Source organism: Rhineura floridana, chromosome 3 (assembly GCF_030035675.1).
Source record: "Rhineura floridana isolate rRhiFlo1 chromosome 3, rRhiFlo1.hap2, whole genome shotgun sequence".
Taxonomy (NCBI): domain Eukaryota; kingdom Metazoa; phylum Chordata; class Lepidosauria; order Squamata; family Rhineuridae; genus Rhineura; species Rhineura floridana.
Window position 1 is genome coordinate 91,399,826 of NC_084482.1, and position 14,450 is coordinate 91,414,275.

General features: G+C 41.7%; 1 long non-coding RNA gene across 2 annotated transcripts in view; it reads right to left on the minus strand.

Moving 5' to 3' along the window:
• Positions 1-9,737: 9,737 nt before the first annotated feature.
• Positions 9,738-14,450, minus strand: part of LOC133382220 (uncharacterized) — a 19,646-nt gene continuing 14,933 nt past the window's right edge. Inside the window, exons 2-3 of one of the 2 annotated variants that reach the window (XR_009761856.1) lie at positions 13,262-13,298; positions 9,738-10,415 (exon numbers count right to left, since the gene is read on the minus strand). This is a non-coding gene — a long non-coding RNA (uncharacterized LOC133382220). Of the gene's footprint in view, positions 10,416-13,261; positions 13,778-14,450 lie in introns of those variants that run through there. The other variant, XR_009761855.1, reaches the window with a different exon arrangement.

Consider the following 14,450-nt stretch of genomic DNA (forward strand, 5'->3'; position numbering starts at 1 on the left):
CTTATACCGAGTCAGATCATTGGTCTCTCTAGCTCAGCACTGTCTACACTGACTGGCAGCAGCTCTCCCGGCAGGAGTCTCTCCTGGCCCTATCTGGAGATGCCAGCGATTGAAGCTGGGACTTTCTGCTCCTGTTTGCACTGGTCAGCATTTCTTGCATTGAAAATGCCCTCTTCAACATGCATTTCATTGGATGCCAAGGGTTGGATGTCTATCTGGTCTGGACAGAGGAGAGATGCAAAGAAGTTCTCTTTGTGAACAAGTGTGGCAGTGGCTGATGTATGTGCCTGGCCCCCCAATGCTAACAGGTTCAGAGGAGGGCAATGAGGATGATCAGGGGACTGGAAACAAAGCCCTATGAGGAGAGACTGAAAGAACAGGGCATGTTTAGCCTTGAGAAGACTGAGGAAAGATAAGGATAGCACTCTTCAAGTACTTGAAAGGTTGTCACACAAAGGAGAGTCAGGATCTCTTCTCAATCATCCCAGAGTGCAGGACATGGAATAATGGGCTCAAGTTACAGGAAGCCAGATTTTGACTGAACATCAGGAAAAACTTCCTAACTGTTAGAGTGATACAACAATGGAACCAATTACCTAGGGAGGTGGTGGGCTTTCCAACATTGGAGGCCTTCATGAGGCAGTTGGACAGCCACCTGTCAGGTATGCTTTAAGTGGATTCCAGCATTGAGCAGAGGGTTGGACTCGATGGCCTTATAGGCCCCTTCCAACTCTACTATTCTATGATTCTATAACTGACGGCGAGGGAGCATGCCCATGCCATTTTGTGCTCCTGTCTCATTTTAGATGTGGTAGCCATTATGTCATGCCCTCACGGCAGCCATTTTAAAATTATTACATGCCCACAGTATCCATTTTGTGATATGCGTCACCCCCTTGACAGCCATTTTGTGGTTGGCACCCACAGCACTTTCTCAAAATTCCAAACTCATGTACTGGCCAAAAAAAGTTGGTGACCTCTGGTTTACTGGGTGCAGCATTGGCCACATGGCACATGTATCTCTGTCCTCCATGAGAAGGGAACATCTGGTTTGGGGGCTTGGGAAAAATGGTCATGGGAAGGAGCTGTCACAACTGCCACCCCACCCCATTCCCAGCATCTGCCTAGTGGTAGGGCTGATCCTCCCAGCAAGCTAAAATCATGGGACATTGATACAGTAGACGTGCCATTAATTTTAGCAAAGGAGAATATGTTGAGATCCTATCTAAACTGGAAATGTATGTTGGTTTATACCATTTTAACCATCTTGCCTTTTCCCTGCTTCCAAATTCTGGGAATTATAATTAGGTGAGGTACTGAGAATTCTCTGCTAGAGCCGCCATCCACCACCACCCCACCCATATGCCACAGAACTACAATTTTCAAGGTTACTTTAAAAAAGTGATTGCTGATTAAAATAGTTTAAGCCTGTAATGTGGGCATGGAATTCAAGCTTAAATCAATGACACTTAATACTCATGTACAGGACCCCTTGAACATATTGCAGTTTCATTAATGGACATGGGACAGGCAGAGATAATTCTACTACATAACACAGATAGTTATTCAGAGAAGCAAGGCTCAGAGAGAAGGCAAAAAGCAGGGGACTGTGTGTGGAAGAAGATGGACTAGCAGGCGGGCTGGCTTCCTACCTTCTGGTTTCACTTTGAATTCAATAGTTTTGTGTAGTATGGGCTGAACCATGAAGCTATAATAATGGCCTCAAGCTTGGCCAACGTGCAAAGTGAAAAGTGCGTCCACCAATTGTGTAAGAATTTTTTCTTAATAGAATTTGGGTATATCATCATCATCAGTCACTTGTTACCTGAAGGTCTGCAAGTGACCTACCACATAGTTGAAAACAAAAGTAAATATACCATACCATGAAAAACAAAACAATAAAACAACAACAACCCCCACACAGCCACAGAAAGCTTTGGTAGCACGCTAATACAAACACCATCTCAGTCTATTAAATTCCTGGGGGGAAAGGATGTGTTTTTATGTCAATGAAGATGCCATGCAGATCTCACTAGGGAGAGTATTCTATAGATGGGGAGCCGTAACTGAAAAGTCTGTCTCCCTTGTCACTGCCCTGAGACTCCCTCAGAGAGGGGACCTGGAGAAGGGCCTCAGAAGAAGATCAAAGGGTTCAGGTAGGTTCATATTGGGAGAGGCATTCTAGAAGATATTGGGGTCCTGAACCATAAAGAGGTTAAAATCAGGTTAGTTAAAATCAGGACTTTGAATTGGGCTCAGAAGTGTATAGGCAGCCCACTGTAACTGGAATAGATCTGGTGTTATATGATCTGTTCACCTTGAACCTGTCAACAATTGGGCAGCCGCATTCTGCACTAATTGAAGCTTCCGAACCTTTTTCAAAGGCAGCCTCACATAAAGTGTATTGCAATAATCTAACCTTGAGGTTACCAGAGTATAGATTACTGTGGTCAGGTTATCCCTGTGAAGATAGGATCACAGTTTGACCACTAGCTGTAGCTGTTGGAAGCCACTTTGTGTCACTGAGGCCACCTGTGTCTCAACAGACAGCAAAGGATCCAGGAGAACTCCCAAATGACAAAACTGGTCCTTCAGATAGGGTGTGATCCCATCTAGAGCAAGTCACACACCAGTCAGCCAGTCAAAGGAACTACCCACTCACAGCATTTCAGTCTTGTCTGGGTAAAGCTTCAGTTTATTAAGCATGATTTCAATCACACGCTGACCAAACCTCCATAAAGCACTGAAAGTGATTCATTGGCATTCATCAGACATTGGCATTCATCAGATGCCATCCAATGTCAAAGGACCCTACTTAGTAAGAACTGAAGTTCACATGCTGTCACAGTGAATAATTGTGGAACCAAGTGCTGGGGCCCAAGCTTGGGGGGGGGAGATAGGGGCACTTTACAACTGCCTACATGGGGTGACTGTGTCAACATCTTGTGATTTGCAAATCAGAAGCAGGGTTAGAACAAAGTACATGCTGAACAGGAAGCTGCTGGCCCAGACCCTCCTCTCAGAAGAGAGAGAGAGAGACAGACAGAGACTCTGAGCAACTTTTGGAGCTCCCGTCATCCTGAATAACTAGATGTCATCGGCAAATCTGCCTATCTCATTATTCACCCCTGACTCCAAATGATTAGTAAGTTAGGTAGCATCATTCTCAACACATACTTCTTCAGTATCTTTACTGTTGACTTATCATTGTGAAGAACACTAAGCAGGAATTTCTTCCTTAGAAGATCTGCTGCTGAAATCAGAACTTACCAGTTTTCCATCTGTTTTATTTTTCTGGTTACATAGCTGTAAACCTAGCCGTGTCTTAACTTGGTTTAGACTTTTTTCTTATGATTTCCTCTGAAAGCCATCTTCCAAAGGTACTCTGCCTGATGAAGAACTGTCTCTGAAACTTAAAAACTTGTTCATTCCCTATAGCAGAAGTAAGGCATCACTTTTCCAGTTTTGTCTCTAGTTTCCTCTTGGCTCAGTGCAACTGTAATTATCTCTGCAATAAAGACAGATGTGGGTGCCCTCCAGTGGGCAATGAAGAGATCAAACAATAGAAGAAGGTTATTACAATAATGTTAAAATACCATAAGAATAATTAATGAACTATGGCTGAACAAGTGAGTGGGTCCAGATATCACTGCAATAAGAATCATACATAAACTTTGGCTGAACAAGTCACTAGGTCCAGTGTTATAAACTTATATTTTAGCCTGTCCACTGAAGCAAGAGAGCTCTACTCCAGGATAATGTGGATAACTGTAGGTGTTTTGTATATTAATGAGGTGCTTCTTCACCACCACCCTCCTCTATCCTAAATGGTCACAAGGTTTTCTCTCTCATTATTTAATTAAAACTATCATTGCAAACTTCTTTCTCAACTTTCTTGGATGCTTGATTGAGAAGCTGTCTCAACATATTTAGAGGATCTTAAGCAAGATGCAGATTGTGGGCAAGCTGGTCAAAGGTGCATGACACATGCAATCCAGTCAATGACTAAAATGTGTAACATTTCTACCTCCCATACAAGTGATGCGTGTGGATGTTTGTGGATGTTATGCATGCATGGGAAAATATGTGACCATCCACATGCCAAGAGATTTTACAACCTAGTGTTGCTTTTGTAGCATAGCCTCAGTGTTAGGCAATTTAAATGTTTCAGATATGTAAATAACATAATGCATACAGACAGTGATGGCCACAAGTAGTCTTTATGGATTTATTCATATGATGGTGCTATAGCTACACAGCTCAGGGAGTGTGCAGGGTGTCTATATAAATAAAATAAAATAAAATAAAAAAATAAATACTACAAAAGGTTATTGGTAACAGAAGACAAAAACATATCAGGTTTACAACAAGGGGTCTAGAACAAGAAAAGATTTGGATAGTCAAAAGCCCACGTGAGATTTGGCACTGGCATGGCATAAGTCATATATGTTATTGGAGTACTTGTAGTGTTCCTCAAGGTCCGGTAACTCAGTTTACAAAGGATGGACTAGGCTGAACCTGCAATTGGTTTCCCACATGAAAATCTACATGAAATAAGATTAAGCCTAATCTTGCATAGCAAAATGGTTCCTTCCGTTCTGCCCTTTCTGAGGCAGTGTACAGTCTATATCAGGACATGGTGGGTCAATCATCTTTTGCCATTGCTGATGTAATGTTCCACCCCAGTGTCACCTCTGGAAGTCTTCCAAGCTAAGAATGGGAGATATAGCAACTCTGATGACATAAGAGGCTAGATATAAACATAGCCTGGAAGAAGTTTCTTTGGCTTGGAAAAAATCTGTCCCTTCCTTCCTGTAAAACACTCTTTTTCATAGGGCTGATGAGCTCACATAAGATGTCTCTCAACTGCCTTAGATGTTGGGTAGGGAAATTGTATTCCAGTCTTCTTGTATACCTCCGACAGAAAAAATTGTTGGGGTTAGATTCTCCATAAATCAGTCTCTAAGGAGTGTCTTGAAATTAACTGGCCTTTTCTCCAATGGCCTCTCTTGAGGATGATGCTTATAGCCTAGAGATTGTCCTGGTTCCTTTAATTAGCACTGACTCCATCATGTTTTTTTAAAAATGATATCACCAGCTTGTGAGACTCTTTAGAGTGACATCTGTTTATTTATATGGATGTTCTATTTGTACAGAGAATGTGCTTGTCCATGTCTCATCAGCTATGTGAAAAGCCACTGGATATTCAAAACATCATCTTGATCCAGGAGCCTTTTAAAATTTATGCTATTTAAATTGTTAACCATGCTAGATATGATTAAATGGTAAATCATAATCATGATAAGCCTTTGTTTACTATAGCAAATAAGAGACTGTGCTATGAATCAGGAAGTCCCTAGTTTGAATCTTGCCTCTGCCATGAATTCATTGTGTCTTAGTTTCTGACTTCTCTCTGCAATATGGGAATAGTACTGACCTACATTATGAGCTTGATATAAAGATTACAGTATAATGGACATGAAGAACTTTCAGCTGTATAAAGCACATAATAGATGGGCAATGACAACTCTCACTATGGGTTGGTTCTCAGGTGGTAAACCAGTCCTGCATGTAAATATTTACATGATAGAACAATCCTCCATATAGAAGGATTCTCTGCACAGGGAAAACGGCGAGGGAGAAGGATGCTAGTCTAGCTTCCTCCCTGACATGCTAGTTTTCTATGTGTGGGGACTTTTGTTCAGTCATGTGAGTCCCTGCTTGTGAGTCTCAAGTGGTACAGCCCAGATACAGGTTTATCAGTAAGAAGTGAGCCTACATTTAGTGCCTTTCACATTAAAGGGCTTCACAACTATTGTCAAACTCCTTCTGGAAATAGGAAACTAAGATTGGCATCTCAACCCTCCAAATAAGTTCAATTTGCAAGCCATATTTTGTTAAAATATCAGCCCAAAGGTGCCAGTTGGGGAACTGCCCTCCCCTCCAAATCAACACAAGTGAACTCTCACCTGGGCACAAGGATTTTGACCCTAGTCACTCCAAGATGCATGAAAGCCAGTGTCAGGCTTCTATATGCATTGCAGTTCCCCAGGAATCAGCAGCACCAGTACTTGTCCTGAACCCAGAACAAGCCCTTCAAAGTGTAGAAAGAGATTTTTAAAAAGGCTTGTTGCATTGTTGCCTCTGAAGAGTCAGTATCACAAAGTTGGCCAGCTTGCTTCAGTACTCCACCCACCAAATAACCACACAACACTGCATGTCCGATAAGTAAACCAAAGTAGTAGGACAAAAACACGGGCTATGTAGAGGAAACCAAAGCACAAACATAGTTTCCATCATATATTTTCATTCCTAGTTTAAGGAGACAAACTTCTAGTACCAGCTGGCATAAATAAGGCATGAGGGAGCGGCCATCTGTATCTTCAAGGCACCTCTAAAAGCGATTGTATTCAGGATAAGTGAATGTAAACCTTTCTACAGCTCTTGATTCTCTCACTAAAACTCATAATCCTTCCACCTTGGGGTGGCCTGGTGGACTCCTTTCATCCCTTGGTCATTTCTCTTGGAAAATTCCAGTCTCCACCTCTGCCAAGGTTGAATACACATCTGTGTCCATCCACCTTTCACATGCTGACTGACCTGTCAGCTTTCTTAGGATGGACAAATAAACACTACACCACAGCCTTGAGTGAAACTTTTAAAAACAACTGAATTTATTTGGGCACAAGTGCAAGACCCTACCACATCTAATGCATGTTGTGGACAATTAAAGGGTTTGATGCACACACCGGTGATGGTGGTTGGGGGAGAGAGCTGCGAAAGAGTAACTTGGAGCTAAAGAATACTTAAATATTAACCAAATGGTTATCATTTACCAAAACATTTACCATATGTTTAGCCTGGAGAAGAGAAGACCGAGGGGAGATATGATAGCACTGTTCACACAGAGGAGGGCCAGGATCTCTTCTCAATCATCCCAGAGTGCAGGACACGGAACAATGGGCTCAAGTTGCAGGAAGCCAGATTTTGACTGAACAGCAGGAAAAACTTCCTAACTGTTAGAGCCATACGACAAATGGAACTAATTACCTAGAGAGGCTGTGGGCGCTCTGACACTGGAGGCCTTCAAGAGGCAGCTGGACAACCAATGGTCAGGTATGCTTTAATTTGGATTCCTGCATTGAGTAGGGGGTTGGACTCAATGGCCTTATAGGCCCCTTCCAACTCTACTATTCTATGATTCTGTGATGTATGTTCACATTTCTAATGCTCATTTGGGTTATAGTCACCTAAGTCCTACTCACAGTAGACCCATTGAAATTAATGAACTTAAGTTAGTCATATTAACTTCAATTGGTGTACCATGAATAGGACTGGAATTTGATAATACCGTTTGTGCCCATACATATTTTCATACTCAGAGAGAATGTCCTCTATAAACTGTAGAAGAGCATTGGCAGATATTGGTGATAGAGCCTGTTGGGAGAAGTGAAATCAAACAAACTCTTGACGGGTGCAATGTTGTTATTCAGTCCTATAACAATATTAACCAAGTAGATACGAGAACAGAGCTGGCACCATTGGGTACTCAAGATTTCAGAGACATCAGCTGCTGCTCAGCTTCCAAGGTCAGAACGACTTTTTACTCCCTCTGCATCCTAGTAGATAAAGAAGATATTCTCACTAGCCAGGGAGCAATCATGTCTTTTCACAGATTGGGGAACCAGGGGAGGCCAGGATGAAGCAACCAGGCTCTGGACAACTCCTTGTGGCCACACCTCTCTCAAGGTGACCTGCTGCCTTAGCAGCATGCTGAAACCTTCTGAGGCCTGGCTGCCCTGATACCTCTATTAGCCCCACCCCTTCTGAAGATGAAGTCTGTTCATTTAACAGAAAAGTCTGTTCATTGCCCTATTCTGTAACCACAGGCTCCTATGAGATGGAGGCAGTGAGGGATGCCCTAAATGGGTGTCCTCTTTAGCTAGAGGAGACAGGCAAGACCATATAATCTGGCCTAGATGGTCTAGGAGCAGAGGGTGATGATCCCCCACAGGATGCCTCCCCTTCTTCAGAGTCTGCCTTTCAGCTGAAGAAGGATTGTGACCAGAGAACATGACAGGAGCTAACAACAGTCCTAGCAGTTCATTTGCCATGCTTCAGTCAGATTTGGAACAACAGTAGAGAACCTGATTGCTGACATTTGGTTCAATGTCCTAGTAAAAATACACAAGGGCCTGTTGTATATATAAAGAGAAGGAAATGAGGTTGAAGGTATATCCTTTGCTCCTGTACACATATAGCACAGCCCAGGACCTTACAAGTTTCTTATGGGATTGGGACAGCTGAAGATTCTCACACGTTCCATTAACGAGATCAGATTCCAGCAATGAGGGGAGGCTAGGGAGTCTCTGTGAAACAGCTCAGTGGACCCAGGCATCTCCAGAGTCCTGTCATGAAGCCAAATATTCTGGGTCACATAGCTGAGATCCTCGTGATGAAACCCAATACTGAGATGGATCAAGTGGTGCTCACCACATGGTGCTAATGTCCTCCTGCACTGACAGACTTGGTATGTTCAGCAGATCCCCTGTAGTGGGCCAAGCTAAGCTGTTAACTATATCATCTCCATAAGATCAGGGGCAGGACAGTTGGTGAATGGGAATCAGGGACACTGAGCCAATTTGGCCAACAAATGCTCCAGACTTTATAGTTACCTCATGGTTTTGGAAACCAACACAGGGCAAACATGATGTCACCCGTCTTACAGTTTTGTTACCACTTAAGAGGCTAATATTCACCCTGAAAATTTCCAAAGAACTTTGTTATGTGTTCTTCTACCACCTTGTAACCAGAGGCATATGGATGTCGCAAGGTTTATTTTTAAAGCACTCTTCATATTTCCTGTTCTCAAGAATCATTAAGAGATTATTAGCACTAACACTCAAATGGATAGCCTCATCCAGACTTTTCATGGAAAAGACATGTGAATGCCTTGCTAGTTACCCATAAGGTTCCCATTATTCTGTATCCCCAAATCCAAGCACAGTCCATTCTGGAATATAACTGATAAACACATGGGAGGACTGATATTAGTAAAATATTAAAGTGTCCAGTTACCAAAAGTAGTAACTGTTGCAGGTGACCATCTCCTCATTCCTTAAGCTGTGCAAAGTTCTAGTGATAGCAGTACTTGGGTTTGGCTCCCTTTTGGAGGAGAGACGTATTTTTGTAGTATTTGATTTATTTACAAATACACGAGCATAGGCAGAGGCATAAGCACTCCTAGCAGTCAGTAGACCCACTGTCCCATATCAGATGCCAGAGAGTGATATCTACACTCCAAGGTCCCTTCAGCTCACAGCTTAGCTCTCTCTCACAACTTCTTTCCCTATCTCATCCTGTGTCGCTCTGTCTTTGTTCACTAAAATAGCAGCCTCCTCCCCAAGCCCAAATCCCACCCTTAGATTGAGGGGGGGAATGAGTCTGCTTCGCAAAATGGCTCTCACATTTCAGAGATGGTCAAGAAACCATCCTCTAACAATTAGTTCTCCTAAAGCAGGTAAGAGGAACCTATGGCCCTCCAAATTTTGTTGGACTCCAGCTCCCATCATCCTTGACCACTGCCCATGTTGACTGGGGCTGATGGAAGTTGGAGTCCAACAACATCTGAAGGACTGCTGGTTCCCCATCCCTGACATAAAATATCTACTAGCGCTGTTTAGACATTAACCTGTAATTTCCCTAACAAGAGATGTTGCCAACCTGGCTAGTCAGTATTCATAACAATAGATTTATTATCACTGGAACAATATGGATGGCTTTGCACCAAGTGAGGGTCCCATAACCCTCTTGAGCAGATGTTGGGATGGGGTGGAGGGCTGCGGGGAGCGAACAAGGAAGGAAAAGCCCCATTGCATGAGTAGATGCCTGTTTGCATTACATTGGATTTCACCCATATTAACAGCTGCATGACATCCCTGGTTTTTGAAATGTTGACCTTTTGGAAGCAAATCCAAAGTCTTGCTGAGCTCATCTATGTATATGCCTGAGTTATTTGTGACTAGACCTAAGTAGGAGAGAATGTGGCTAACACAACTGAATTTAAGATCTAATATATTAGAACATATTAGAGTCTGTCCTGGATCAGTTCCAGCATCTCAGTCCATAAGAAATTGTCAGAGGCTGGGGGGAGAGAAAAAGGTTTCTTGATATTGCCCAAACCCAGACTGTAGAATTAATTTCTGTATTCAGTTCGTATAGAGCTAATAATTTTACCCAGGTACGCTGGGATTAAAGTCGATTTTTCATTTTTCTAACACTCCCATGATTTTATATTAGATCCCTATGGATGAATGTTTTTTCCTTGAACTCCATTAATTTTTCCTAATTCGCTGTACCTCTCTTTCTATCCACTTTGACCGTTGATAGCAATAAATGCTTCAGATGGACCGGGCCTGAAAAAGAGAAAATAAAAGAATGTTTACCTTTCCACTGTTAAGTCCTGGAATTAAAGCTTATTAAATGGCTGTATCTGGATAGGGAAAACAATTATTGTATTTCAAATAGAAATGATTCTGCTACAAAGGATTGATCCTGCACCAAGAATGTAAAATTTCCAGTCCCTCCACCCAGAAAAACAATTACCACTTCCCAGTCAGTTCCAAGACCACATTCTGTTTCCAAAGTTTGGGAATCGTGTTAAATTGTTCTGTGGCCTGCTCAATTTCCAGCATTTAAAAAACAAAAATAGCTTTCCCTCTGACATCTGTGCAAGTCCAGAAGTGCTAAGTGTTACACCACCACCATGGTTCAACATTCCACTAACCTGAGAGTTTTATTGCGTGGTCCTTATTTGATGTCACAGTCTGCTTAGAGTAAAGTTATTTGCAGCCCAGTCCTAAGCATGTTTATTCGAGTCTCATGACTTCAGTGGCACTTGCTCCCAAGAAAGGAGCTGCAGCCTCAGCCAATTGAGAAGGCTCCTTTTTTGGTACAAGTAGACCATAAAACTCTGCAGATTTTATCTGCCACTCCCTGATGAGAAGGAACATTTTTTAACAGTGGAAAAATTAGGCTTACTAATGAAACCCAATACTATTTTTAATGGAGAATAACAATTTCACCTAATAAAATATCCAAAGTCTTTAGAACCTTAAGAACTTCATGAAACTTTATGGCTACGCCTGGCCACTCTCATTCCAAGCCAATAAGACACTATAATCTATCTTGGTCATGATGATCATCATGAATGTGTAAATTCCAGCCATGTTAGCAATATTTGACTTTGGAAAGGAAATCTGACATCTGGTAAAAGGTTTCAAAATTTGACATTTATTTGAGGATAGAATATTGACTGGTATAACACATAAATGGGAACGCTCCTGCCCATGCATCATTAGGAGTTCACCTGGGAAGACGTGAACAAGCAAGTAGAGGCTGGAGATCAAGAGGAGGCTTGTAATCATAAAAAAAGTGAAAATGGGATATTGTCTTCTTGAAATAGTTGTGATAACAGAGATGATGTTTTGTTTTGCTAGTTTCTGATGAGTTCATTTATGGCAGGGATGGGGAATATTCTTTAGCCCAAGTGCCACATTTCATTGTGGGGAAAGCTTTTGGGAGCGGCGTACCAGTGATGGGCAGGGCCAGAGGCAAAAGTGGGTACAGCAAGCAACGAATGTGACTCTTGCCCTTCTACAGCAGGCTACATTCCAGCCACAGAAAAGGCAGGGGTTTCTACACACACACCCATCCAGACATGCAAGCAGCACTACTACAGTTCAAGGATACCTTCCAGCCAGGTAAAAGCACTCAAGGAGGACATGGAGCAGGGCAAGTGAGGGGTACGGCCTACGAAGAGACTCAAGGACCAGATAGAGAGGCCTGGAGGGCCACATTTGGGTTTGAGGTTCCTCACCCCTGATCTGTGGGGTACAGAATGGCTTTCCCAGTTGTACTGGGACATTCCCATCACTGGGAGCAGAATTAGATGTTTCAAGAGCTATAGAGCGGCTGCCAATCCATGCCTTTCTCTCTCCCCATCCTCATTGTGCTTCTGATAGCACAGTACATGACATGTCATCATCACATTGCATGTTGTCCTGCCCAAGACTCACATCCTTGGTCAACGGCAATGGGGAAATGCACAACACCATGATGTCACACTAATACTAGATGTTATGAAGAAGATGGGACAAAGAGAAAAGGAGTGTTGGCAGCACCTTATCTTTTGTAATATCTAAGGCTGCTTCCACATTAGCCCTTTTCTCTGGAATTTGTTCACTTTCCATGGAAAATTCTGGGCAATGCCATTGCCAAATCATTGTAGTTCGGTGTTTTCTGCTTGATCTCCCATATTTTTTCCAGATCTGATTTATAGTGATTTAAATTATTTTCCAATAAAATTGCAACATCAGCATGTCCAGTATTGACTCCTGTGCCTTTAATTAAAAGCTTCCTGGTTAACAGTTCTACTGCTCTTATTGCTTCCTGTTGAACACAGCAGGGCTGCTAATGACTAGCCTGTTAATGACTCTCAAATAGTATATCAGATCTTAATAGCCCCTTAAGGTCGTTTCATGGGTAGCTGTGCTTCAAAAACTTATTTCCTCCTAATATATTTTCTTCTCATTTTTAAATACTAAGTAGTGCTATTTCACTACTAAAAGGGCAAGGGAAACCAGAAATTAAAGCCCCCTCCAAAAGAGAAACCAACAGAAAGGAACAATTAAGAAGCTGTTCAAGGACAATTAACAGGCTCAGTAAATAATCCTTCTGCTTCACTCAATAGGAGGCTATCAACAGTGGCTGCAGTGTATCAACTTGAGCTATAATTCTTGCATTACCTACAACCAACAGCACTCAATGCGGCGATTATTCTCCAATCCTAGATTTAAGCACACTTTCTAAAATATGTGCAATATTCTGGAATGGATAACCGGGCAGTATTTCAGGCTGAGCCAACTCACTCTTAAAAGTACTTTGAGTCCACGGTCAGATGGACTTTTTTTACATGTACTGCTTAAATGCATTCAGTTTCCTCTTTCCTCCAACCATACAGCACCCCATACAGAATCCCCAAAACGTGGCCTCATCCCCACACTCTTATCAATATGCTATTGCTTCACATATTAATCTATGGCTATAAAGTTGTGCTGAATTGGAAGAGCAGGACCTTGTTTGAAGACATGCTATGTGTATGCACATATGTGCATGCTTGCTGTTGTGTCACATCCAAAACAATAACATGCAACATGCATATTGAGCTAACACCATCAAAGTAATGAGCATCGCAGTTTACCAGTATTCTTCACTTTGCCACACGCTGGATAAGCCTTCTGAAAAATCAATTATTTTATATTACTTATGTGTAATGTGGATATACCGTGCTATACATTACATTCTTTGGAAGTGCAGTACCGTACAGAAAAGCCACTCTGTAAAACTGATCTGCTCACTACGTGCATAATCATAGCCAAGTATTCTTTCTACATTTCTTCACAACACTTAATCCACTCAGATCTTCTGGAGCTAATGCTTTGCAGAGGAGGCATTATTTGCTCCTAAGCTGCGCACATTCAACAGAATCATTTAGCTTCATTTGTTTATTTATTATTTATTATTTGATTTATATTCTGCCCTTCCTTCCAGTAGGACCCTGGGAGGCAATTTGTGAAACATTTATAGTTTATAACAAATATGTGAGCCATGGTGGCAATGAGGACCCAGTTTGTCTTTATGGTTTCTTATCAAAACTGGAATGCATTTAAGAATATTGAGCAAACGGTACTTCCAGTGGTGTCCAGTTGTGTTTTTTTAAAAGTAAAATCAGTTTCAGTTTTCCATGCACATAGCATTTATAAAACAAGAAAAGGAATGCATCAGTAAAATACTTATCTGATTAATCTGACTTTTAACTGATGGACAAATAAATGGGCATATTATCAAACCCTCAATATAGGTTTCTTCTAGAGATATTAGAATAATAGGATTGGAAGAGACCTTGGACATCCAGTTCAGTCCCTTGCTCAGTGAAGGATACAGCTGCAGCATCCCTGACAGAGGACCCATCTAGCTTCTTCTTAAATACCCCCAGAGCAGAAATGTCTGCCATCTCACAATACAATCTTCTTATTTATGTATGCTATTAAAATATTTCTACGAGGGGTGTGCACTGGTTACAAGATTCAGCTTGTACCTGTATCTGTAGCTTTGGGAAGCTGCTTTGGAAACTCTGATCTATAGCTTTGGCAACTCCAATTAGAGCCTCTTGGCATCTTTCCAATTAGACTCATTATTCACAACCAAATTAGAACTGTTAAAAATGAAGATCTCTCCACCTCCACCCCTTTCACTATAATGGGTAATTATAACAGTTATTCTATCTATCTATCTATCTATCATCTATCTATCATCTATCTATCATCTATCTATCATCTATCTATCATCTATCTATCATCTATCTATCATCTATCTATCTAATCTATCTC